Source organism: Triturus cristatus, chromosome 2_2 (assembly GCF_964204655.1).
Source record: "Triturus cristatus chromosome 2_2, aTriCri1.1, whole genome shotgun sequence".
NCBI lineage: Eukaryota > Metazoa > Chordata > Amphibia > Caudata > Salamandridae > Triturus > Triturus cristatus.
In genome coordinates, this window is record NC_140582.1 from 514,913,072 (window position 1) to 514,925,110 (window position 12,039).

Below are 12,039 nucleotides of genomic sequence, written 5' to 3' on the forward strand. Positions count from 1 at the left end.
TTGAGTGGTCTATGTTTACGAAGAAAGGGAAGGCCTTGTAGTGGCCTGGCCGCCACCGCTTGGTCCTGAAAGAGCCAGTGTTTCTCCGATTCCGGTTGATGCCATTCCACTAAGTATCTAAGCTGAGAAGCGTGGAAGTAAAGTTGCAGGTCAGGCACCCCTACCCCGCCCCTCTCCGGCGGAAGAACTGCCACCGCGTGTCGGAATCGGGGTTTGCGACCATGCCAAATAAAGCGCTAGGTCCACCTGGATCTGTTGGATCCAACCCGAGGGTGGACGAAGAGGAAGGGTCTGAAAGAGGTATAAAATCTGCGGGTGGACAGTCATTTTGGTGGCTGCAATCCTACCCAGCCAGGAAATTGTGCAATTTTCCCATCTATTTAATTATTTACGTATATGGGAACGAAGATTAGAGTAGTTAACTTCAGCAGTGGCCTGGATAGTGGGGGTAGATGAATTCCTAAATAGGGGATCGAAGCAGAGGCCCAGCTCATGGAGTGCTCCTCCTGGATGTGGTCAAGAGTGTGCGAGGAGAGTGAAATGTTAAGCGCTATGGATTTGTACAAATTGATTTTAAAGCCCGACCCTCGCGCAAAGCCATGCAGTTCGTTGAAGAGAGCGCGGAGAGTCGTTATAGGATCTGACAGGGAGAGCAAAATATCATCTGCATAGAGACTAATAGTGTGAACGTCTCCCCCAAATGTAATCCCAGTGATGAGGGGATGTTGTCGAATTCGGAGAGCCAAAGGCTCCATGTAGAGTGCAAAGAGGAGGGGCGACAGGGGGCACCCCTGCCTAGTGCCCCTCCCTATGGGAAAGCGGGAGGAGGTATACCCATTGACCTGAATTGTCGCCATAGGGAAACGATAGCAGTTTAGAATCCTAGTGCGCAGCTTCTCCCCAAAACCAGCACTCGTCAGGACCATTTCCAGGTAAGGCCAGTGCACTCTGTCGAAAGCCTTCTCCGCGTCAATGGCCAGGAGCATGTATTCCCCTTGGGTACGGGATGCCTTTTCAATCAGGTGCAAAATGCGCTTAGTATTGTCGCTCGTTTGCCTCTGTGGAATAAAGCCCGCTTGATCTGGTTCAACCAGTTGGGCCATATATGGCGCTAATCGGGTCGTTATAATGCTAGTGTACAGTTTGATATCTATGTTCAACAGGGATATGGGCCTATAGGCACTGCAGGCAGTCTTGTCCTTCCCGGGTTTGGGGATAACAACTATCGCGGCCTCCAACATTTCTCCCGGGATAGCTCCTACGTGATCGAAGGTATTGAACAAACCTGTTAGGAGTGGGGCCACTTGGCTGCAAAACGTCTTATAAAAGGCGGCCGTGTAGCCGTCGGGGCCAGGCGATTTACCCAGCTTCAGGCGTGAGATTGCAGCAATAACCTCCTCCGTCTGGATAGCCCTATGTAGATGATCCGCTTGTGCTTGGGTTAAAGAGAGCATATGAGCTGTAGCTATGTAATCGGCACTATTCTGGGCCTCCAGGGACTCATTCGTGTAAAGGTCAGCATAGAAGTCTCGTAATGCTTCCGCTATGGCTGCGTCGTCAGATACCGACTCACCCCCCGGCATCCGGAGTGCGTGAACCCCCTGCTTCTGCCTAGCCTCTCGCAGTTTGTTCGCCAAAAGGCGGCCGCATCTGTCCCCTCCTGTGTAGTATGAGTGACGTAGCCTAAGGGCCGCAAACTCTGCCCTGTCCTGGTCTAAGGCTGCAAGTTGCTTTCTTTCTATGCAAAGCTGACGCCAGGCCCGGGAAGCGCCAGTTCTCTGATGCAGCTGTTCGAGCTCCGAGACTCGCTGAGTAAGTTCCGCCCGTTTGCGGCTTCGCTCTCGGTTGTGGGCAGAGGATATAGCTATGAATTCGCCCCTCATGACTGCCTTCAGTGCCATCCACTGTGTCGCTAGAGATGTGTCCGGGTTAGCGTTGAAAGTAAGGAAGTTCGCGATGGCTTTCTGGAGCTGTTCGATTGTAGTGGGGTGATGTAGCAGCGTGTCGCGCAGGCGCCAGTGTCGGAGAGGCTGCAAGGACAGTGGGAGCTGGAAAGTAGCTAGGACTGGGGAGTGGTTTGAGAGGGAGGCCGTTAAAATTTCGGTGCTCAATGCATGGGCCTGAAGTGATGAGGAGCTAAGGAAGTAATACAAACGTGCGTATGTTTTGTGCGCCCCCGAGTGGAAGGTGTAACTGCGACTGTTCGGATGAAAGTGGTGCCATAGATCCGACAACCCCAAATCACGAAGATGGGCCCGCCCCGTAGCTGTGAGAACACCCGCTTGGCTGGTTCTCTGGCATGAACGGTCTAAAGTGTTATCAAAGACAATATTGAGGTCACCGCCTAGCAACAGGCGGCGATCCGAGGCTGCGGCGGCCTCATTGAGTGCATTGAGGAGGAATTTAATCTGCCCTTCATTAGGTGCGTATATGGACCCAACCACAAAGGTCACCCCTCCCAATAAGAACTGATAGGTGAGCAATCGGCCCTTAATTTCTGCCCCTTTTTGTAAAACCCTGCCAGTAAAGGATCGGGAGACCAGTATAGCTACCCCAGCTGATTTGGAGGTGGTAGAGGAGAACAGTTGCGTAGGAAAGGCCCGAGATTTCAATCTATGATGGTCCTTAGCAAGAAGGTGGGTCTCTTGTAAGAGGCATATGTCAGCCTTCGAGTGCTCTAAGTAGTGAAGGACGGCTCTGCGTTTGATGGGATTATTCAACCTTCGCACATTCAGTGTGAGGACTTTAAGAGAGGTGTATGGCATCAGAAGTCCAGGAGTAGTGCAGTGTGCAATGTAGGCTGCTGACTATATTAAACAAAAGGGGGTGACAACACAGGCCTTCATATCTATTGTCTGGTAGCTTCCAGGGAGCAACAAAAGAAGTGGACGAGGGAACCCATACCCGAAAGAAACCCCAAAAACCCCTTTCAAGATAAATGTGCCAGCGAAAAAAACACACTGGCGGAAACAAATAAAGTCAATATCCCCAAAAATTGTCCATCTCCCAGGCATAACCAGGAGAACATCAAGGTGGGGACTGTAGTGTGACCAGGGGGAAGTCTCTGCCCCCCCGCCGGCCGCCTAGGATCCGTGGGCCAGTTGCAAAAGGATACGGGTATCAGCTGCTCACTCGGCACTTGGGTTCGCCCCGGCCAGGGCGTCGGTCACGGAGGCCAGTGCTTCCCGCTGGCTCTTTGCTATGTCCAGTTTCTTTGGCTTCCAGACACGTCGGCGCCCACCTCGGCGCTGCCACCCTGATGGAGAGGGCTCAGGCCCCGAGTCAGTGCTTTGGCGGTCGTCGTCCCCACTCGGCAGCGCCAGGCCTAGTAGGCGACAGGAGTCAGAAAGTGAGCGTAACTGAAGGAGCTTGCCATTGAATCGAAAGATGAGGCGGAATGGGTGACCCCACGAGTACGGGATACCCTGCTTCCGGATATGTTCAGTCACTGGGCGGAACTGACGGCGGCGCTGCAGGGTGATCAGAGCCAGGTCCTGGTAGAGTACCGGAGAGTGCCCTTGATAAGAGATAGGGTGGAGGGCTCTTGCTTTTGCGAGGATCGCCTCTTTGATTTTGAAATCTTGGACGCACACAAGAATGTCTGCTGGGGGGGCGTTGGGCGCCCGAGGAGGGCCAACTCTGTGCGCCCTGTCCAAGACGATCTCAGCGCCATCCGGAGCCGCGAGGATATGTCGGAACAGGCCCGTTGAAAATGCAAAGAAGTCCTTGGTGTCGTCCGATGTCTTCACTCCCCGAATACGAATGTTATGCCTGCGTGACCTGTTTTCCAAGTCCTCTAGGTGGGTTTGGACATCCAGGTGCTGATCCTGTAAACGGAGTATCTCCTGCTGGAGCGTGTTTATGTCCGTCGCTGTAGTGTCGCTCTTATCTTCCAATGTCGCCACACGTTCCCCCACTTCGTCGACATCCTTACGGATCTCCTTTATCTCCGCTGTGAGATCCGCCTTCACCGTCTGCAAGTCAGCTCTGAGGGTTTGGAAGAGGGATTCCAAGAACGCTTTGGTTATCGGTTCATCCCCAGTGCTGGGAGATTGCTGCAGTGCCGCCATTTTGGGGGTCGCGACTGCAAGAGTGGGAATAGAGTGAGCGCGTCCAAAAATGTCCTTCAAAGGCTTCTGTTTTCTCGTCCTGGATGAGGGCATAGTCTTAAGATCCCCGATAAAAGACCAGCACCGGGAGGCGCGTGTCCGCTCCGCTACCCAGTACGAAAGGCGCCAGGATCTTGACTCTATTAGGGCAGCATCGGGCACGTGAACAGCATGTTAGTAGTCTCCCATTGCGGCCAGGCAGGTCAGCACTTAATGCCAAGTGGGAGTGCGGGTGAAGAGGTTGTGTTCCAAACCGGGGTCCACTCATCCGGGCTACAGATCTGTGAGTACCAGAGGGCCGATGCCGGGCCACCGCGCACCCACTATCCCGCAGGCGTGTCAACTGGCTCCACCCCCAGTCCCGGTCGTCCGGTTCAGGTAGGCGCAGGCCAAATCGCCCCCCAGGTAGGCGGCTGTCTGCTAAGCTGCTCCCAGTAGGTTCGCAACAGGGCGAGGGCTTCCGAGCCTCCCAGTAGGCGCCAGGGCCCCCCACCGGGTCCCCGGTCTCCACGTGCTGATGTGCCGCTGGTGTGCTGCAGTCCCGTCCTCACCAGGCCCAACCGGCCAAGGCGGTAGTCCGCCCCTCCAAAATCTAGTCCGGGAATCCGACTAGGCCGCGCCCCCATGTGGTGCCGGACTCCGGCGAGGACGGCAGAGTCCCAATGTCCGTGTCGCGCCTCTGGCTCCCTCTCTCCGCTTCGCCCCGATCAAAGAACGGTGGGGATGAGGGCCACACCGCCACCTTAAACATCCAGCGGACCGCCGCGGGAGCGGGCAGGAGGCGGCCCCGGCCCCACGGGGCCGGCCACAGGGGCACGAAGGCGGGGGCCGGCCACTGGATCAGGGCCCACGCAACGAGGCGATCCTCACAATTGACAGTCCCAGGGCCTGCTCCGATGCCACCGTAGATCGCCTCCCCCAGGGCCGACACCAGCCGCGTCACTCACCGGCCGCAGCGGCAGCTTCCAGCATTGGATCGGTCGACTCCGGCACAGAAGAGGGGCAGACTCCTCCCCGGCACCAACCAGGCCCAGGACTCGGGCTGCTCAGGAACACCAGGCGGGCTCCAGGGGTCACGCCACCATTCGGGTCCACTCCGCCTCTGCAGTCTAGGCCTCCGCGACCTCCGAAGCAGTAAGGGTCGGCCCGCAGGTGGAGCGGCGGGCAACCCACGCAACTCCCAGTCGCTGGAGAGAGGCCGGTGTAAGAGGAGCTGGCCTCAGCGGTCCTGGTCTGGGGCCGCCGCCTTGTTGAAGCCTCGGCTGAGCGCTAGTAGGGGGAGGCCGGGTCGCCTCCCCGCCCGTCCGCTCCAAGCCGCCGGTAATCGACGGCAACCGCCGACCTCCGCCGCAGCCAAGGACAGAGGGTCACCGAGGCAACCTTGCCCCAGCAGCCGCTTTCTGGTCCCGCAGAAGCTCTTGGACACTTTTTCCGGCGGACGGCGGGCAGGAGCTCTGAAGAACACAGCCTAGCTCGCCGCCATCTTGGCCACGCCCCCCTTCTGGGATTTTTTAAAACACTTTTTGAGGTCTTAAACGAAAGCTAACTATAACTTGGCTTAAACATTTGTTTTTTTGCAGTGAATGTATTTATTTATATGTACACCTATACATTACTTACATTTGGATAAATGTATATACACAAAAATAATTATTTTTAAAATTGTGAACGTGTGAAGTTGCAAAGTAAAAAACTAAAACACCCACAGTTAAAGTGTAGTTATGTTTCCGTTTTTTTTTTTTTAAGTTTGAAAGAAAAATTTTATTGAGACAAATAAAGGTATCCATATTACAGGCAATAACAATAAATACATATCAAGGTAATTCATTGACAAAGAGCAAAAAGAAAACGACAATTTCATGCCATCACATTATAATCGACTTATACTGCATGAAAAAATAAAAGACAAACTTATGAGTAGAAGATGTGCTAGTAATGCATAGAAAATGAACCAAAACAGTATTGGAAATTTGGAAGTAAATCTGGGAACGTGTAAGGGGTTCATGGGGGCTTCAAGACCTCAGGTTGGGACGGCTTTATCTGAGAGGATTTTTTGGCACACTTGTCGAGAAACAATGTAACAGGGGACCACAGTTCTAGGCGTTTCGTTGCCAATTTCACGGGATATACAAAAGAGGTGTCCAGTCTGTGATTATGGCAGATTACATACCACCACGCCTTATAGGAAATTTTTGTGGAGTCCTTCCAGTTAACCGTGATCTGCTGAAACGCAGCTGCTAACAACAGATCAACAATTTTAGTTTTACCTGGGACATTCTCCCAGCATGGTGCGAAACTTCCCAAGAAAATATGAGGGGTAGAAAAAGGGAATGCAGTGTCAAAAATCAAATTTATTTGGGACCAAACTCGCTCCCAAAAGCTCTGCACGAGTGGGCATAAAAACAGCGCATGAAATATGTCAGCGTTTGGGGACGAGCATGACCAGCACGTGTCTGGAGTAGATGCGAATCTCTTGCTCAAAGCACTCGGTGTAAGTAGAATACGATTATACACAAAAAATAACGTTTGCGTGAGGTTTGCTGCCCTGGAGGATTTGCGCAGCTTGAGCCAGATCTTATTCCAAAGAGAAAGTGGCCATGAAAGTTGAAAATCGCGCTCCCAAGCTTCCTCCACCTTAGATTTCTGTCTAGGGGCACTTGCTCCTTGCAGATGTTTATATATGCTAGAAGCCGAGGGTTTAGACTTAAGTAGGGAAGAGAATTGTGAGGGAGAAGTCTGAGAAGCGGGGACCTGAGGCAAAGCAGATAGGTGATCAAACCTATCCATCACAGCCGATTTAAGCAAAGGATATTTATGCGCGAATGAGGCAGGCAAGTCAAAACGTTGTTTAAGCAGGTGAAAGGACATAAACTCTGAGTCTGAGAAAAGCTGGTGCACCCATATTAAACCCTTTCGACGCCAGGTTTTCCAAAAGAATGGTTTGCCGCGAATAGTCAAGTCATTATTATGCCAGATTGTTGAACTTAGGAAGTGGTCGATCGAATCTGGAGACGGAGGAGGAGAGGACAACAGGAGCTTGGAAGTCAGTTTGATTATAGGAGAGGATACCGCCTGCGGTTTACGTGAAAATGAGAGGTATTCAGGGAAGGAGAAAGGAGAGAGGTAAAGACGCTCTATTCTAAGCCATAGAGGGCAATTCTCCGAGGGGTCAAGCAACCAAAGTGAGGCTTGTCGTAGAAGGAAAGCTTTTTGATAAACCTGAAAATCAGGAAAGTTAACTCCTCCCTCAGCTTTTGGGCGAATCAACTTAGCTAATGACATACGAGGTCGCTTTGAAATCCACAAGAAGGAAGAGAGGGCGGAATTGATTTTTTTGAAGAATTTGGCCGGAATGGGAACTGGAATGTTGGATATGGTGTATAGTACAATGGGTGCAAGCATCATCTTTATGGTGTCTAGCCGACCCCACCACGATAGGTACAGTGGATGCCACCTGGCCGTTAAATCAGTGATTTTTTGTAGGCATTTGTTTAGACATAGCGCTACTGTGTCAGATATTGAGGGAGTAATGTGCATGCCTAAATATTTAATATGGGAGGGGCTCCACGTAAAATTTGAGGCGCTGAAATCCGCTTTAAAAGTGTACTTGGTCAGGGGGAGAATCTCACACTTATCGCTATTCAATTTGTAGCCAGAGATTTTAGAATATGCCTGTACATCTGTTAAGAAGGCAGGGACAGAAACACTAGGATTGGACATGAAAAGCAAAATGTCATCTGCGTAGGCAGCTAATTTAAGGTGAATGTTCGCTGATTGAAAGCCGAATAACTTTGGGTTTTGGCGAAGCTTAGAGAGAAAGGGCTCCAAAGCTAGATTGAAAAGAAAAGGGGAGAGAGGACAACCCTGACGGACTCCTCTGCCCAAATCAAAATATGGGGATATCAGACCATTGGCACAGATAGCCGCACGCGGGTTGGAATAAAGGAGAGAGATCAGGGACACAAACTTGGGACCAATGCCGAACCAACGAAGAGTATGAAACAAGTACTTCCATTCGACTCGATCAAACGCCTTCTCGGCGTCGAGCGCTATTGCCGCTAGGGGGTGCTTCAAGGACGAGGATTTGGTCAAGACGTCAAAGAGAAGTCTCGTATTGTCCGTGATAAATCTGCCTTTAACAAAGCCCGACTGTTCCGCTTCTAGTAAGTCAGGCAAGTAGGAGTCCAGACGTATGGCTAGGGCTTTTGAGAAGATCTTATAATCTATATTGACCAGAGAAATAGGCCTATAATTTTTGCAGTGTCTATGGTCTTTCCCTTCCTTCGGTATCAAACATATGTGTGCTTCCGAAAAGGTGCCTGAAGAACGCCCCAGTGTGTTAAAAGAGGCTATGAGGGAGTGCAACTTGGGTAATAAAAGCTTAGAAAAGTGTTGGAAGAACTCTACTGTAAAGCCATCCGGCCCCGGCGCCTTATCTTTCTTGAGCAGCTGAAGTGCCGCTGACAATTCTTGGTGCGTTAGATCGGATTCCAGGAGAGTGAGATCCGACTGATGGCAGGGAGGAGTCTGAAGTGTTGAAAAAAACTGGGAGAGAGAGTCCTCAGAGGGCTGCGATTCGGAGGCATATAGGGATTTATAAAATAGGGAGAATTCGGTCAGAATATCCGAATCTTTAAATTTTAGGTCCAGGCATTCATCATAAATAGACTCAATATTGAGTCTGTTCTGTTTAACTTTCAGATAGTTAGCCAGAATCTTTCCCGCCTTATTTTTGCCCCCATAAAATTTAGCACTGGACTTTAATAAGTACAAAGAAGCATCCTCCGTAGACTTTTTGTTAAATGCTAATTTGGCGTTGATGAGAGCCGTGAGGGATTGGCTCGAGTGCGAGGTGTAAAAGGAGTGTTCCAGTGTCTTGATGTCCCGTAAAAGGTCAGCAGTAAATTTGCGGGAAAGTTTCCGCCTCTTTGCAACAAAGCCAATCACGAAATCTCTCGCTGAGGCCTTGAAAGCATCCCAAATGGTGGAGAAGGGCATGGATTGGTCAGTATTAAACTCAAAAAACTCTTCAAAAAAAGTAGTAAAAGCAGCGGTGAATTTCGGGTCCAGAAGGAGGATGTTGTTAAAGCGCCACCTCTTAGGACCTGTGGCTCGAGGGAGAATTTCGAATACAATTGACACAGGGGCATGATCTGATAGCAGGATAGGGCCAATTTCTGCTTGCGTAAGGGTTTGTGAGATGGAGTGAGAAACAAAAATGTAGTCGATTCTTGACTGGGTGTGATGGGAGGGGGAGTAAAAGGTGTACTCCCTGGTGGTTGGATTGCAGAGACGCCAGGCGTCGAAGAGTTGGTGTTGGGAGATAACTCGCACAAATGATTTCTGGGGTTTATTGGGGATATAAGGGACTTTGGAGTTCCTGTCTATAAAGGGGTCAAAAACCTGATTACAATCACCAGCAAAAATAAAATTTTCTTCCAAACCAAGGGCAATCTGAGCTGCTAAGGTGGACCAAAAGGAAGGTTCTCCGCACGTTGGGGCGTATACATTGAACAGAGATATAGGAACCCCTTTAAAGGATAATTTGACATTTAACCACCGTCCATTAACATCTGAATTCTGAGACAATAATGTAAACGAAAGAGATTTACGGCAAAGAATCATGACACCATTCCGTTTACCATCCCCAGGAGAGAAAAAGACCTCCCCCACCCAGCCCCTTTTCAGCTTTAACGATTCATCAGCGGAGAGATGAGTCTCTTGCAAAAAGACAATGTCCGCATTTAATTTGGCCAGATGGGTTAAGATCCTTTGCTTTTTGATAGGAGAATGTAAACCCCTAACGTTCCAAGTAACTAGTTTCAAAGACATAAGCACTCATAGGTAAAACAAAATGCAATTGGAAAGCAAAAAGTCAATGCAGTACAAAATCCGTAAGAAATGGAAAAAATGTATGGCACAAAAGAGATCTTCTGATTAAAGAGAGGGACAGAGGAAAGAGACAGAGCAAGGGTTGAGAAGAGGATAAAGATAAATAAGAGAGAGGGAATCGGAGCAGTAGGGATACCATAAAGGCAATGAGATACGAATGAAAGAACATAACACCAAAACAAAAACATTACAATAACGAGGACGCAAAACAAAATGTAAAACATACCTACAAAAGGAGAGAATGAGTGGGAGGGTGGGTGAAGCCACATGGAGCAGACACACGTCCAGGGAGGATCCGATGGGGAACGGGGAAGACCGTATGAGGAGATATCATAACTGTGAAACAAGAACATGTGACAAGAGTTAATCTCAGGAAGCAACTGTAAGAGAAAAAAAAAAACAGGAATCAAGAAAGAACGGGCCTAGAAAAGAAAAAATATTGAAGAACATTACTGTAACCATGCAAAATCATCAATGCAGTGGAAATCAACACAAAAAGCTGGTACTATTGTATATAATAAAATGGAAACAACTTCGCCTAGCGAGTGGAGAAACTGTGGAGCAGGGAGAATAATAGAAAAGCACAAATGTCGAGTGGCAATTAAGCAACATGTGAGGAGGATGTTCCGGCAGAGGTGGTGGCATCCATCCTGTGTGAGTCAATAAAGCTCTGCAGGCGTCCGGGGTCTTCATAAGTCGTGGTTCTATTATTGTACGTGACCTTGAAAAGACAAGGGTGAAAGAGGCCAAATCTGGCCCCCATAGAACGAAGATCAGGTCGAAGATTCAGGAAAGCTTTGCGTCGGTCAGCAGTGGCCTTGGAGTAATCCTGCGCAAAAAATAGTGTGGAGCCTGACCATGTGACGCGCTGAAGAGCTTTGGCTGCCGCCAACACCTTTAGCAGATCCGTGTACTCTAGGAAATAGATAATGACCCCCCTCGGTCGCTGGGGAGAGGAGCCAGCCGAAGGAGCGCGCCCCAGCCTGTGGGCCCGCTGGATGTTAAGCATAGTTCCGTCAGGCAAGTGAAGGACTTTAGGGAGGAAAGTCTTAAAGAACACAATGGGGTCACTCCCTTCAAGTCCCTCCCCCAGGCCAAAAATACGGAGGTTGTTCCTCCGGTTGCGGTTTTCGAGGTCTTCAACCTGTTTCTGGAGGGAGGTAATTTGCGAATGCATGACCGGAACTGTTTTAGTAGTGTCGATGAAAGTGGCAACATCGTGTTCAACCGCTGTAAGCCTTGTATCAAGTTGACCCCACTTATCAGAGAGAGCTTGTAGTGTAGAATTTGTTTCCTCCATAAAGGGTCTAAGAGCCCTTATCTCATGTAGCAAAAGTTCCATGGAGATGTCCGAAGATGCTTTGGGAGGCGAGGGAGGGTCTTTCTTTAGCCTCTTCACGTTCGACTTGGCAATTGTAGCGGGTGCAGAATCCATCTTCGAATGCTTGTCTTCTTCCTCAGAAACAGCGAATCTTCCAACTTGGAGAGTTGTGAGAATAAAGTAGAGTTTTTGATAAAAGAACGTGGCGGCAAGGACGGGCTGGTATGAGCGCCCCGTGTCCTACCCATCAACCAGCAGGGCCAACAGCAGGGCACGCCACACAAAAAAAGGAAAAAGGGAAAAAGAGAAGCCACCGACTGTGGTACACAATAGCTGGTCGCGAGTCAGCGAGCAGGGCGAAGATGAGGATCAGAAATCATTTGCCAATACGGTTGTCAGAGATACAATCCGTCATAAAAGTGGTCCTGAGGAGTGACAGCAGGAAACTTCGTAGGCTCCGAGCAAAACTGTGCAGACCCAGCCAGCAATGAGACGAATCGTTACCTAAGATGGCGGCCACTGCTAGCATCCATGCAGGCTGAGGTAGAAACAGCACCAGAAAAGAAAAAAAAACAAGAGATACAGTCATTCGAACATCGTGAATGGAGGAGATTTCGATTGCCACTGGAATTGTGTCCTTAGGTCGCCTTGTGGTGGAACCTCGCAAAAGGAGAAGCCATTCCGCCGAAAAACAAAATGGCGGTCGCGCTACTGCTG

General features: G+C 49.9%; 1 protein-coding gene across 2 annotated transcripts in view; it reads left to right on the forward strand.

Moving 5' to 3' along the window:
* Window positions 1-12,039, forward strand: part of ARHGAP10 (Rho GTPase activating protein 10) — a 1,033,471-nt gene that overhangs the window by 537,444 nt on the left and 483,988 nt on the right. The window lies entirely within an intron of this gene.